At 41.3% G+C, this 16,459-nt stretch overlaps 1 protein-coding gene across 1 annotated transcript in view; it reads left to right on the top strand.

Annotated features, from left to right (window-relative positions):
- The window catches only part of LOC311289056 (uncharacterized protein), a gene marked incomplete at its 3' end in the record, with an annotated part of 56,974 nt that overhangs the window by 35,525 nt on the left and 4,990 nt on the right, over positions 1-16,459 (top strand). The window lies entirely within an intron of this gene.

Below are 16,459 nucleotides of genomic sequence, written 5' to 3'. Positions count from 1 at the left end.
TGCGCCAAACTTCACACTTTTGATAAGCGTTCTGTCCTGAACACATGACCATGCTCATTCAGTTACAGTCATAGCACCGCCTGCTGGCAACAGGAAGTGACATGTTAAACACTGTTGTGGACTCCTGATAACATATAAAAAAGTGCCAGCAAGTGCTAAACATGCTAACAACATACTAGAAACATATTAGCAAACACTTAGCTAAGTGCTAAAGCATGCTATTGCTGCAATTAAATATGAATTTGCTGTAACACAGGCATGGAATGTCCAATCTGCCCCAAACTTAATATGTAACATGCAAGAAACATGCTAGCAACACCTAGCTAAGTTCTAAAGCATGCTAGAAATGCTAAAGGAAGTTGTTGTAACTTAGGCATACAATGTCCAATCTACCCCAAACTTCACACGTTTGATAATAGTTATCTCCTGAACACAAGTCCATGCTCATATTCAGATATAGTCATAGCGCCGCCTGCTGGCAACAGGAAGTGACGTTTAACACTATTCTGGACTCCTAATAACATATAAAAAAGTGTCACCAACTGCTAAACATGTTAGCAACATACTAGAAACATGCAATCAAATACTTAGCTAAGTGTTAAAGCATCCTATTACTGCAATTAAATATGAATTTGCTGTAACTCAGGCATTCAATGTCCAATCTACCCCAAAATTAATATGTAATATGCTAGAAACATCATAAAACATGCTAGAAATGCTAAAGGAAGTTGTTGTAACTCAAGCATACAATGTCCAATCTGCCCCAAACTCCACATGTTTGATAAAAGTCCTGCACTGAACACATCTACATAGCGATATTCAGATATAGACATAGCCCCACCTACTGGCAACAGAAACTGACATGGTTAACACAGTAATGCAGTACTAACCACATAACTATTGTGTACTAAGCATGCTAAAAACATACTAAACATGCTAGCAACTACTATATATACCTCCTTAAATGCACATTGTCCAACCATGCTCTGTCTTCCTAAAGCCACCGGGTGGCGGCGGCACGGGTGCGAGGGCCCTTTCATCGCTGCTTGCAGCTTTAATTATTATTATTATTCTTCTCCGCATTTAATTGCATTTTTGAGGGCCTAAACATGCTCGAAAACTCACAAAACTTTGCACACGCGTCAGAACTGGCGAAAATTTACATCTGATATAGGTTTCAGAATTGGACGGGGCAAAATGGCTCGATAGCGCCACCTATAAAAGTTCAACGGAGTGCGCCTCCCGCAACGTTCCACGTACGTGCACGAAATTCGGTACATACATGTAATGACCTAATACCTACAAAAAAGTCTCTTGGAGCATAGCCCTAAACACAACAGGAAGTCAGCCATTTTGAACTTCCTCTCAGATTTTTGTGCAGTTTTTGCCATTTTCAGGCCTCGTACTTTAACGAACTCCTCCTACAGTTTTAATCTGATCATCTTCAAATTTGGTGAGTGTAATCTTAAGGCCTTTGCGACGTTAAATTGCGAAGATCTTGAGTTTTCGTCGAAGGGCGGGTCCTCGGCGGCCTGACAAATTTCGATGTTTCGCCATGAAACAGGAAGTTGCTGTAACTCAGGCATGGAATGTCCAATCTGCCCCAAACTTCACACGTTTGATAAGAGTTCTGTCCTGAACACATGACCATGCTCATATTCAGTTATAGTCATAGCGCCACCTGCTGGCAACAGGAAGTGACATGTTTAACACTGTTATGGACTCCTAATAACATATAAAAAAGTGCCAGCAAGTGTTAAACATGCTAACAACATACTAGAAGCATGCTAAAACATGCTAGCAAACTCTTAGCTAAGTGCTAAAGCATGCTATTATTGCAATTAAATAGGAATTTGCTGTAACTCAGGCATGGAATGTCCAATCTGCCCCAAACTTCACACTTTTGATAAGCGTTCTGTCCTGAACACATCTACATGAGAATATTCAGTTATAGAAATAGCGCCACCTACTGGTAACAGGAAGTGTCATGTTTAACACGTTGATGCCATTCTAGCAACATGTTAAAAATGCCATTGACTTCTAAACATGCTAGAAACATGTTAAAACATGCTAGCAATACTTAGCTAAGTGCTAAAGCATGCTAATTCAATGAAACAGGATGTTGTTGTTACGCAAGAAGGCAATGTCCATTCTGCACCAAACTTCACACTTTTAATAAACGTTCTGTCCTGAACACATGACCATGCTCATATTCAGTTACAGTCATAGTGCCACCTGCTGGCAACAGGAAGTGACATGTTAAACACTGTTGTGGACATATAAAAACATATAAAAAAAGTGCCATCAAGTGTTAAACATGCTAACAACATACTAGAACCATGCTAAAACATGCTAGCAAACACTTAGCTAAGTGCTAAAGCATGCTATTGCTGCAATTAAATAGGAATTTGCTGTAACACAGGCATGGAATGTCCAATCTGCCCCAAACTTCACACGTTTGATAAGAGTCATGGCCTGAACACATCTACATGAGAATATTCAGTTATAGTAATAGCGCCACCTGCTGTCAACAGGAAGTGACGTTTAACACTGTTGTGGTCTCCTAATAACATATAAAAAAGAGCCAGCAAGTGCTAAACAGGTTAGCAACATACTAGAAACATGCTAGCAAACACTCAGCTAAGTGCTAAAGCATGCTATTACTGCAATTAAATATGAATTTGCTGTAACTCAGGCATGGAATGTCCAATCTGCCCCAAACTTCACACGTTTGATAAGAATCATGGCCTGAACACACGTCTATGCTCAAATTCAGTTATAGTAATAGCGCCACCTACTGGCAACAGGAAGTGACATGTTTAACACGTTGATGCCGTTCTAGCAACATGTTAAAAATGCCATTGAGTTCTAAACATGCTAGAAACATATTAAAACATGCTAGCAATACTTAGCTAAGTGTTAAAGCATGCTAATTCAATGAAACAGGACTTTGTTGTTACTCAAGAAGGCAATGTACAATCTACCCCAAACTTCACACGTTTGATAAGAGTTATCTCTTGAACACATGTCCATGCTCATATTTAGTTATAGTCATAGCGCCACCTGCTGGCAACAGGAAGTGACGTTTAACACTGTTCTTGACTCCTAATAACATATAAAAAAATGCCAGTAGGTGCTAAACATCCTACCAACATACTAGAGACATGTTAAAACATACTAGCAAACACTTAGCTAAGTGCTAAAGAATGATATTACTGCAATTAAATATGAATTTGCTGTAACTCAGGCATGGAATGTCCAATCTGCGTCAAACTTCACACTTTTGATAAGCGTTCTGTCCTGAACACATGACCATGCTTATATTCAGTTACAGTCATAGCGCCACCTGCTGGCAACAGGAAGTGACATGTTAACACTGTTATGGACTCCTAATAACATATAAAAAAGTGCCAGCAAGTGTTAAACATGCTAACAACATACTAGAAACATGCTAAAACATGCTAGCAAACTCTTAGCTAAGTGCTAAAGCATGCTATTATTGCAATTAAATAGGAATTTGCTGTAACTCAGGCATGGAATGTCCAATCTGCCCCAAACTTCACACTTTTGATAAGAGTCATGGCCTGAACACATCTGCATGAGAATGTTCAGTTCTAGTAATAGCGCCACCTACTGGCAACAGGAAGTGACATGTTTAACACGTTGATGCCGTTCTAGCAACATGTTAAAAATGCCATTGAGTTCTAAACATGCTAGAAACATGTTAAAACATGCTAACAATGCTTAGCTAAGTGCTAAAGAATGCTAATTCAATGAAACATGACTTTGTTGTTACTCAAGAAGGCAATGTCCAATTTGCACCAAACTTCACACGTTTGATAAGAGTTCTGTCCTGAACACACATCCATGCTCATATTCAGTTATAGTCATAACGCCACCTACTGGCAACAGAAACTGACATGGTTAACACAGTAATGCAGTACTAACCACATAATTATTGTGTACTGAGCATGCTAGAAACAGACTAAACATGCTAGCAACACTTAGCTGAGTCATGAAGCATGCTATTATCACCATTATACAAAACATTTTGTAACTGACTTTGACATACTCTTACTATATATACCTCCTTAAATGTACATTTCCCAACCATGCTCTGTCTTCCTAAAACCACCGAGTGTTGATGGCACGGGTGCGAGGGCCCTTTCATCGCTGCTTGCAGCTTTAATTTTCATTTGTAATCACATTTTTACTTCAACACTGGATTACATTTCAAACCTGCACCTTGCCTTACACACTGACCTTGCTGACGAATACAGAAATGTTATTTTCTTTAATTGATTTTCATCTTATTATTTAGTGTTGTCTTATTTTGTAATTAAATAAACATTTCTTTGAGCTTATAATTTGGTTTTCGTGTGTCCCTTGTTTTTGTTGCTTCCCTTGAGCCAAGGGTCGTAACAACTTGCTGATGAAAATTCAGCTTTGCATCACAAAAATAAATTACATTTTAAAGTATATTAAAAAAGAGAACCATTATTTTAAATTGTAATAATATTTCATAATATTACTGTTTTTTTTTTTTAACTGCAGGCTTGATGAGCATAAGAGACTTCTTGCAAAAGCATTAAAAATAGTAGTGTTTCCAAACTTTTGACTGGTACTGTATACTACCAATATTATACTCCGAGGAGGGTCGTAGAACGATCAGTTCGGTTGTTCCCTGCCGGTTCGCCACTTCAGGGCACCGAAATGACTGTTCAACCATATCCAGAGACCAGTCTCGAGAGACTGGTTGCCTTAGCAGAATTTCTGGCAGCGTGGATACTACCAAATATTTCTCAGTGGGTCCCTGCATATAATAGAAAAGGGTTACAGAATTCAGTCGGTTCTCGTCCACCCAGATTTCAAGGGGTCCTTCGCAGTGGTGGACTCCGAGCAGGCTCTGGTTATGGAGCAGGAAGTACTGACACGTCTACAAATGTAGTATTTCTGCGATTCTCACAGCCGTAAATGGGGTAAAACTCGGCCAGTCACTCACTGTGAAACAGTTTCAGAGACTGTTGGGGCTCATGGCAGCTGCGTCCAACGTAATCCCTTTTGGCCTTCTGTACATGAGACCTCTGCAGTGGTGGCTCAGGACCAAGGGGTTTTCTCCAAGGGGAAATCCGTTTCGCATGATCAAGGTCACGCAGCCCCTTACTTGCCGGCCCGAGTGTGGTTCTCGGACCTAGTGTCCCTTCTATCAATCAATCAAACTTTATTTCTATAGCACTTTACAGCAGCCACCAGGTGTCCAAAGTGCTTCACATCAGGTACAAATAAACAAACACAACATTCAACAAAAAACAGAGTAAGAAGAAAAACAAAAACATGAAGCATAAAAACAAGCTATATATGATTACTTAAAATCATCAGAAGAAAGAGTAAAATTGTTGCACCACCAAAAATAAGTTTTAAGTTTTGTTTTAAAAAGAACAAGATCTGTTACAGTACGAATGTCAGGGGGAGCTTGTTCCAGAGTTTAGGGCCAGCAACAGTGAAGGCCCTATCACCCCACTGTTTATACCTCGACTCCGGGACCTGTAAAGTCCGTTGATCAGAAGACCGCAACCGTCGATTTTGTCCACCTAGAGTTAAGAGCTCAGACAAGTACTCACGAGCTAGCCCATTCACAGCTTTAAAAACAAACAATAAAATCTTAAAATCAATCCTAAAACGCACCGGAAGCCAGTGTAGAGTAGCTAGAACTCGAGTGATGTGTGCGCTTCTAGGTGTACTTGTTAAAAAAACGAGCAGCAGCATTTTATATACAAGCTGAAGACGGGAAAGACATATTTGACTCAGACCAACATAAAGAGCATTACAATAATCTAGCCTTGAACTAATAAAGGCATGTAAAGCCTTTTCTAAATCGTGACTGCTCTCCCATGAAGATTCTGGTCAGGAGGGACCTACTGTCCCAAGCAGGGGGCACAATATTTCACCCTCATCCGGAGTTGTGGAAACTGTGGGCCTGGCCTCTGAGTGGGCCCGGCTCATAGAATCCGGTCTCTCGACTGAGGTCGTTGAGACCATTCTCCAATCCAGAGCGCCTTCTACGAGAAAACTATATGCATTGAAATGGAAATTATTCTCTGCCTGGTGTGGTGAACGTCACCTAGATCCTGTTAACTGCCCTGTTGGTACAGTTCTTGATTTCTTGCAAGACCGTTTCTCTCCTGGATTATCTCCCTTTACCTTAAAGGTATATGTGGCGGCTATATCAGCCTACCACACCCCTCTGGGGGGCACTTCTCTTGGGAGATATCCTCTGATTATTCGTTTTCTCTGTGGTACATTGAGGTTGAGACCTGCACTCTAGAGCACTGGCTTGGGATTTGGCCATTGTACTTGAGGGTCTGGCTTTGGCTCCCTTCGAGCCCATTGAAGAGGTTTCAGAAAAGTTCCTCACTCTAAAAACTTTATTTCTTCTTACTATTTCTTTTATCAAGAGAATTGGAGATTTGCAAGCCTTTTCGGTTGCTCCTTCATGTTTGGAATTTGCACCTGGTATGGTGAAGGTATTTCTTCACCCTAGACCGGTTTACATCCCTAAGGTCCCTACTAATGTTGCGGGCCCAATAGTGCTACAGGCCTTGCTGCAGGTTGGTCCTCACCACATACATTTGTCAGATCTTATGATCTAGACCTCTTCACTCCTGGGGCTAGGTTGCTTGCTTCTTAGTGTGCGCAAGGACTTCACACAGAACGAGCATTTGGTATTATGGTGTATGGGGTTCCCACAGCGTCTCAAACGCAGCTCGAGTTCCCTTGAAAGGGAACGCATCAGGTTACAGATGTAACCCTGGTTCCCTGATAGGGAACGAGACGCTGCGTTTGCCTGCCATACTTCCTGCATGCCCTGATCGACTTGCTTCAGGCTTACCAGAAGCTAAAGCGGTCTGGTTTCAGGAGTGCTTTATAGTTTCCTGGTCGATGACGTCACCCGCCTATGACATCTCGTCTTTCCATTGGACTGATTATACACATGTTTCATGACGCAATCACGCAGGGTGTTCCCACAGCGTCTCAAACGCAGTGTCTCGTTCCCTATCAGAGAACCAGGGTTAAATACTTACCCTGAGACATTTTGCTCTGCTGTGCTCAATGTTCTGTGCTCATTGTTCTGTGGCGCCCACACCGTATGGCGATGCATCCCAGGCCAGTCTGATTGGTAACTGTGGATTATAATGTGTCAATACGCTCTGCGACAGCAAAAAAAATTTTACCTTGTCGAATGCATCCTCACACTCAAGAGACCACAGACACTGCTATCCTTTACACAGAAGAGCATTGAGGGGTGCTAACACTGATGCAAGATTAGGGATAATTTGACTGTAATAGTTTATAAATCCTAGAAATGAATGAAGTTGACTGACGTCCTTCGGTGCAGGCGCATCCATGATTGCCCTGACCTTTTCTGGTGACTTATGAAGACCCTGAGCATCTATGATGTGCCCCAAATACTCCAGAGAATCTTTAAAGAATTCACATTTCTCACGTGGGACACATAGCCCAAACTCATCCAATCGACTGAGGACTGCGTCTACATTTTTGAGATGCTGCTCGTCATCTCACCCAGTCACTAATATATCGTCTAGATAGCAATGAACATTGGGAAGGCCTTGTAAGATCTGATCCATCGCCCTTTGAAAAATTGCAGGAGCTGAAGCAATACCAAATGGTAAACGATTGTAACAGAACAGCCCCTTTGACGTGGTGATAGTGAGACATTTGCGTGAGCTTTCTGCCAAGGACACTTATAAGTACGCATTTGAGAGGTCCAGTTTGGTGAAGCGTTGGCCCCCTGCCAATGATGAGAATAAGTCCTCTATTTGTGGAATCGGGTAACGTTCAACACAAAGGGCCGGATTCACTGTTACCTTAAAATCTCCACAAATCCTCACATCCCCATTCCTTTTAACAACTGGCACAATAGGGGTAGCCCATTCGCTGCATGTCACCGGGGAGACGACCCCCATCTCCAATAGTCGATTTATTTCTGCTTCCACTTTCAGCTTCAGTGCATAGGAGACATTGCGTGCTTGACAAAATCATGGCTGTAGCCTCAATACCTTTTAGCAAGCCCAATCTTTTCCTGAATACATTTTTGTGCTTTGCTAGCACCGTTTCAATTCACCCTTTACTCACACTCTTAATTTCACACCAGTTCGGCTTAATTTTTTGAGCCACTCTCTCCCGAATAGTGGTAGGGCGTCTCCTTCCATGACATAGAGTGGTAATTTCGCCTTCTGTTTGTTCATTTTCACTTTGACTACGATGACTCCTACTGGAGACACCACCTCGCCTGTATAGGTTTTCAGAATCACATCTGTCGTGCACAGTGGTTTATGGGCTAGTCGTGTGTTGTAAAGTTCTCTTGAAATCAAAGAAATAGCAGCTCCAGTGTCTAATTCCATTTCCAAGATTTCTTCCTCTACTTTTGGCTTTAGACAGATGTCTGACAATTCCTCCTTTCTAGACATCACATGCAGTGCCAGTTCCGTATCAGTAGTGTCATCACTCAACAAGTCTTTCACATTCATTTGATGCACTCTATTTTTCTGTTGGGCACTTTTCATCCTCACTGACTTTAACTTTTTATATTCAGTCGTGTGTTTTGCTTTAATTCTACAAACTCGGGAAATGTGGCCTTTTTTATCACAGTTGTGGCACTGCTGCTCTTTGAAATCTTTCTCATTGTGGTTCGTTCTTCCACAAAGGTAGCACTTGCTGCCCCCTTTCTCTTGCAAGGACAGTGCATTCACTTTCAAAGAGCCACTTAACTGTTGAGATTCCCTCGCGGCCGTTCCATAGACACTGCAATATCCACGCCTTTTGGAATGTGAGAGCTGCTTCCGTCAGTAGCCATTTCTGCATAGACTCCGTTTTCAGCCCACACACAAAGCGATCTCTTAGGGTGCTTTCACTCTAGCACTTTTGATGCGCACCCGGGTTCGAATGACGTCAGAGTTCGGTTCATTTGGATGATGTGAACGCTGTCTTCCGAACTCGGGTACACACCTGCGAACCGTACTCGAGTCCGCTTAAAAAGGGTGGTCTGGGGTATGGTTAAAGTGAACTGCAGTACAGTTCGCTGCTGATATGAACGCAATCGTACCAAATCGCGGAAATGAACCGCTATTGATGACGTATAATGTGGTGCATGCGTGTATACACTTACCTTGACGAAAAGCGGGATTGACGAACTGCAACCAGAGAGATGATTTCTGCTTGCCTCCACAAAAATTGTCTTCGGCAGACAGCCCGCTTTCTTTGGAACGATTTTAGTACTTCTGCAGCAGACAGACGCAAGTGTGTTTCTGTATCTATTCTTTGAAAACAAGGGGGGAGCAATCGAACTGGGGTTCGGAACAGACAATCGAACCAAGTGTGAAAGCGCCCTTAATGCATCTTGCAAATGTGTCCCAAATTCGCAGTGTTCACTCAGCTTTTTCAAAACTGCGACATACTGTGCTACTGTTTCTGCCTCCTGTCGACTGCGGTTATGAAACCTAAATCTTTCTGCAATCATGATCGGTTTCGGCGAGAAATGTTCTTTCAAAACACGCACAATGTCTTCGTATAAATTCACACCCGGTTTATCCGGAGAAATTAAACTTTGCAACAGTCCATATGTAGATGCACCCATTACACTCAGTAACACCGCAACTTGTTTCTCATCTGCAATGTCATTTGCAGCAACAAAATTTTCAAACCTTTCTATGTAGGTAGCCCACTGTTCTGCTGACTCATCAAAGGCATCCATATGACCGATAAACACAGCCATTTTGTCGGATGTTGTTCTATGAGTCCACTACATTCATCAGATCGGCAGTATCCAGCTCTCCACGTCGCACTAAACATGGGTTCAACAAAGATGATCCTTGTCGCCAATATGTTATGTCTTTGTCTTTTATACACTCACCTAAAGGATTATTAGGAACACCATACTAATACTGTGTTTGACCCCCTTTCGCCTTCAGAACTGCCTAAATTCTACGTGGCATTGATTCAACAAGGTGCTGAAAGCATTCTTTAGAAATGTTGGCCCATATTGATAGGATAGCATCTTGCAGTTGATGGAGATTTGTGGGATGCACATCCAGGGCAGGAAGCTCCCGTTCCACCACATCCCAAAGATGCTCTATTGGGTTGAGATCTGGTGACTGTGGGGGCCATTTTAGTACAGTGAACTCATTGTCATGTTCAAGAAACCAATTTGAAATGATTCGAGCTTTGTGACATGGTGCATTATCCTGCTGGAAGTAGCCATCAGAGGATGGGTACATGGTGGTCATAAAGGGATGGACATGGTCAGAAACAATGCTCAGGTAGGCCGTGGCATTTAAACGATGCCCAATTGGCAGGGGCCTAAAGTGTGCCAAGAAAACATCCCCCACACCATTACACCACCACCACCAGCCTGCACAGTGGTAACAAGGCATGATGGATCCATGTTCTCATTCTGTTTACGCCAAAATCTGACTCTACCATCTGAATGTCTCAACAGAAATCGAGACTCATCAGACCAGGCAACATTTTTCCAGTCTTCAACTGTCCAATTTTGGTGAGCTCGTGCAAATTGTAGCCTCTTTTTCCTATTTGTAGTGGAGATGAGTGGTACCCGGTGGGGTCTTCTGCTGTTGTAGCCCATCCGCCTCAAGGTTGTGCGTGTTGTGGCTTCACAAATGCTTTGCTGCATACCTCGGTTGTAACGAGTGGTTATTTCAATCAAAGTTGCTCTTCTACCAGCTTGAATCAGTCGGCCCATTCTCCTCTGACCTCTAGCATCAACAAGGCATTTTCGCCCACAGGACTGCCGCATACTGGATTTCTGTCAGGACCACTACCGTCAAATATGATTGACAATTAGCATACAGTTTGGATTGGCGGAATGGTTCCGTTCTGGGCGAGAACTCCCTGCGCATCCATGCAGCCTAGCATGGATAAGAGCAGGGAGAGCAGCAATAATCCCCCTTGGGGTAAACAGAACAGAACCAACATGAAAATTTGCAAATATATTTAATTCAAGATTTAAAGTACAACATTATTCAATAATTATTCTGATTCAAGGGGAATCAGAATGTCAAATCCTGACTGGGCGAGAGGAGGAGCTGGGGATGGAGGAGGGTAATTTGCTCCTGAGAAACGCGATAGCTGCTGATAATACTGAAGGAGCTTATATATGTATACGGTGATAGGTGTCGTATTCCTATAGGTAGATGAGGGTCAGCTGATGCGAGCTTGACTAACGTGACCTGCCAGAACTAACGCTATGCTTGATTTCTGTCAGGACCACTACCGTCAAATATGATTGACAATTAGCATACAGTTTGGATTGGCGGAATGGTTCCGTTCTGGGCGAGAACTCCCTGCGCATCCATGCAGCCTAGCATGGATAAGAGCAGGGAGAGCAGCAATAATCCCCCAAAACAAAACCATATGCCAATATCCCCCAAAACCAACTGACAGCGCAATCTGGATGCTTTGTAGTTACCTGAGTGAGCCAAGGCAACAAGCATGTTGCCAATACCAGAAAAGCTTGAGCCACAGCATGTTACCAACAATACCAGAAGCCTTAAGCAAGTATGTTGCCCTTACCTAGATGGCCTAAATGAGTATGATGCCAATACCCACATAAGCCATAGCAACAAGCATGTTGTTAATACCTGAAATGTTCAGCAGTAAACATGCATATTGCAATGAATGACATACCACCTGAAATGAAGAAGTTAAAGTTAGATATCAAAATGAATCAGCTGCTTGCTTGTTGTATATCCGCGGTCCAGTTTCTGTGAGCTAGAGATGAGAGATGGAGATTTAATTTTCAATGATCTTTTTCATTGGAAATAAGTACTGAAGTACACAATACTGGAGTAATCCTGGTGGAAACTTCTGGTTCACCCAGAATTAGCAATACTGAATTAGAATTAGCTGGATGGTTTAATGTAACAAGCGTGATGCTGATGCTTGGATACATTTACTCACAAAGTTATAGACAAGTAATTTGTTGACGTGTACTGCGTACACTGCCACCTGTCAATGACGTCATAACCTTGTTATACTTGGTTGTAGTTTACTTCTGTAGAAAAGAGAAAAATTATAAAAAATTATATATACACACACATTTTGTTATTATAATTTTTTACACCCACCATGACTGAGGCTGATAGAATGGTTACATCCTGATTTTAGCGTCATATGTTGAGCACTATATATCCAATCTAATTGGGGAAGCATCACACCAAGCTGGAGCAAGCCAAGGACACATGGCAACAAGCGTGTTGCTGTAGCCAATTTAACAATTGTATGGGATCTATTGGGGGAAGCTTACACCCCTAGCGGCAGCAAAATCTAATACAAGCATGTTGTATAAATCGCGGAAATATTGCTAAAACTAGTGTAGTTTGGCAGGGGAAGCATACACCCTACAGCAATAGCTCCGACTAGCGGCAACAAACTAATACAACAATCATAGTGTGTAAATCACAGAACTATTGCTAAAACTAGTGTAGTTTGGCAGGGGAAGCATACACCCTACAGCAATAGCTCCGACTAGCGGCAACAAACTAATACAACAATCATAGTGTGTAAATCACAGAACTATTGCTAAAACTTGTGTAGTTTGGCAGGGGAAGCATGCACCCTACAGCAATAGCTCCGACTAGCGGCAACGACTAATACAACAATCAGTGTGTAAATCACAGAACTATTGTTAAAACTAGTGTAGTTTGGCAGGGGAAGCATGCACCCTACAGCAATAGCTCCGACTAGCGACAAGAAAACTAATACAACTAGCATGTTTGTATAACCATAGGACTAGTATTAAAACTAGTGTAGTCCGGTCGGAGAAGCATAACCCTCTAGCTCTGAGTCAGATGCAGTGTGCACTGCGCAACTAAGCAATGACATACAGTGTGCTTCATCATTAATGAACATGATTACTGCTCCCGTCCTACGGATTCCTTCGGCTGTGGAGGTGACGATGACGACTCCCATGATTCCACACTCCTTCACAGGACCATCAAGCTACAGTGTTGTTAGTGTTGAATACCAGACCTCTGCGGTGAATGTACTGTGAATTAAGCACAAGTATGTTACTGATATCTAGATAGATTTAGCCACAAGCATGTGGTAACTTTAACACATTATGTTGCAATAATCAGATAGAATAAAGTAGGCATTTTTCCAATGCAACCAGCACAAACAACGCTTGATTACTATAGCATGTTGCCGAGGACAGCATGCACAAGCCGAAGTAACAAACACATATTCGATAACATTGATCTAGCAACCACTATACAGTACTGATAGCAATGCTGCTGCTGAAATGACAGCATATTACTGATGCCTGAAAAATTTAGCATAGCATGTGACAATGACACCAGGTATAAGACTAAAACACAGCCATGTTCCAAAAACGACTGAGCTAAATAACCTTAAAAATAAAATAACTGTTTCAATAGCAACTAACATCTTTTAAAGAAAGCATTTTTTAATAGCCACTAGCCTTAGAACAAGCAGTGTTTCAATAATAGGTTTTTTTTTTTTTTTTTTTTTTTTTTTTACATACACAGCTTAAATATACCATCATGTTGAATTTCAGCCTATAAAGATGCAAGCCCTTAAAAGAAACAATGCATTAAAATCATAGACTGTAAAAAATATATTAAAATGAAAGCACTACAAAATACAATACACTGTAGCTTTAAGAACGACGTGTTTCCAAGAATTAGATAGACCAAGCGTGTCCAAAGTGACTCAACTGAATTGTGACTGTTTACTATGTCTTTTAAAGCTGTGCCACAGCAGAATATTTCCGTTTGCACCATGAATTGTTAATTCATATCAAACAGCTGCTTGAATCTGCGCTGCATAGTGCTAAAAGCACAGCGTGTGCAACGCGATCAGTTGCCAATGACAACACATAGTAACGCACATGGCCAATATGATTGCATAAGCCTAGCAAGAGCAATTTTAATGAAAACGACTAAGTTAGAATAGCCCAAGCCACACGTATAGCATTAGCAACAAGCATGTTGCCAAAACCCTGATAGATTTTAACAATGAGCATTAAAAAGGAACTTAGCTTAGCTTTGTGAACACTTCCAGAGAATGGAGAATGAATCACGTCGAGTCCTGTGACAATAATGCAGCGATGCCAGCAGCAATGCAGACTGAGGTAACTTCCAAATCAGGAAACTTATGATCAATGCGACAAATCTCGTGTTCAAGTTTAAGATGAATCTGAGGTGAAATCCTTGTGGGGAATGAATTCCTCTTGCTAAATTCCCGATTGCACGATTCCTTGTGAGATGATGTTGTTTGCCTGACGAATTTCGCCATTTAATTTGCTCCTGAGAAACGCGATAGCTGCTGATAATACTGAAGGAGCTTATATATGTATACGGTGATAGGTGTCGTATTCCTATAGGTAGATGTGGATCAGCTGAGGGTCAGCTGATGCGAGCTTGACTAACGTGACCTGCCAGAACTAACGCTATGCTTGATGTTTTTCCCTTTTCACACCATTCTTTGTAAACCCTAGAAATGGTTGTGCGTGAAAATCCCAGTAACTGAGCAGATTGTGAAATACTCAGACCGGCCCGTCTGGCACCAACAACCATGCCACGCTCAAAATTGCTTAAATCACCTTTCTTTCCCATTCTGACATTCAGTTTGGAGTTCAGGGCCCGTATTCATAAAGAATCTTAATGCAAAGAGTAGCTCCTAGTGACAAAATTCTAAGAAAATTCTTAGAAATGTGGGCGTTTACTCTTAAAATTAAAGAAAAACTCCAAGTAAAGAAAAAAGTAATTCAGAAAGTATCTTAACCCTTAAAAGAGGTCTTAAGGTCAAAATTGTTAGGAGCACGGACGAGGACTTTTAAGAGGCTTAAGAGTTTCTTTAGCAGAGGAGAAAATGGCAGAAAGACGAAGAGGGAGAAGAAATGTGTTGCAGACAATGGATGACAGTGAGTTAATAAGACGCTATAGATTAGATCGTGCAGGGATCATGTTTGTGACAGATCTTTTTAGAGACACGCTAACATCTCCGACACAGTGCAGAAATGTCATAGCGCCAGAAATGAAAGTAATCACTACATTACGATATTTGGCACCTGGGAAAATTCCATGTTTGATACATTAAAACCAACATTCAAACCACCACTTAAATAGACATGCCAACAATCAGTGTAATTGGAAAGAGTGGAACAATTTTTATCATTCTAAGCCAAGCAAATACCTTATAGGAAATTAACAGCATGGTAAATAAAAAAAAAGGATTTATAAACGTGTGTGTGTGTGTGTGTGAGAGAGAGAGAGAGAGAACGGTCAAATAGGAAAAAACTATGCATGTAATTTCAAAGTGAAGGCTTAGAATAGACCCTATACTTAAAATCACTTTTTTTTTTTTTTTTTTGGACAACCAACCAATCACAGTCTTCAAAATATTGTGTCATACATAGCAACGGGGTCAACCCCGCCTCCTTACTAAGATGAAAGTTTTTGTCTTTTCCTTACTCAGAGTGGCTCTCAGATCGGTCCCGAATCACTTTTAAGCAAAGACTCCTACGTAAAAGTTTTTAAGCTAAATTAAGAGTTTTCTTAAAGGATTCTTAGAATCTTTATGAATACGGGCCCAGGAGATTGTCTTGACCAGGGCCCGTATTCATAAAGATTCTAAGAATCCTCTCAGAAAACTCTTAATTTAGCTTAAAAACTTTTATGTAGGAGTCTTAGCTTAAGAGCGATTCGGGACCGATCTGAGAGCAACTCTGAGTAAGGAAAATACAAAAACTTTTATCTTAGTGAGGAGGCGGGGTTGACCCCGTTGCTATGTATGACACAATCTTTTGAAGACTGTGATTGGTTGGTTGTCCAAGAAGAAAAAAAAAAGTGATTTTAAGTATAGGGTCTATTCTAAGCCTCCACTTTGAACTTACATGCGTAATTTTTTCTATTTGATCGTTCTCTCTCACACACACACACATTATATATGTGTATATAAATCCTTTTTTTATTTACCATGCTGTTGATTTCCTATAAGGTATTTGATTGCTTAGAATGATAAAAATTGTTCCACTCTTTCCAGTTACACTGATTGCTGGCATGTCTATTTAAGCGGTGGTTTGAATGTTGGTTTTAATGTATCAAACATGGAATTTTCCCAGTTGCCAAATATCGTAATGTAGTGATTACTTTCATTTCTGGCGCTATGGCATTTCTGCGCTGTGTCGGAGATGTTAGCGTGTCTCTAAAAAGATCAGTCACAAACATGATCCCTGCACGATCTAATCTATAGCGTCTTATTAACTCACTGTCATCCATTGTCTGCAACACATTTCTTCTCCCTCTTCGTCTTTCTGCCATGTTCTCCTCTGCTGAAGAAACTCTTAAGCCTCTTAAAAGTCCTCATCCGTGCTCCTAACAATTTTGACCTTAAGACCTCT

The sequence above is a fragment of the Rutilus rutilus genome (assembly GCF_951802725.1).
Source record: "Rutilus rutilus genome assembly, chromosome: 4".
NCBI classification, from domain to species: Eukaryota; Metazoa; Chordata; class Actinopteri; order Cypriniformes; family Leuciscidae; genus Rutilus; species Rutilus rutilus.
This window is presented reverse-complemented; position numbering and strand designations above follow the sequence as displayed.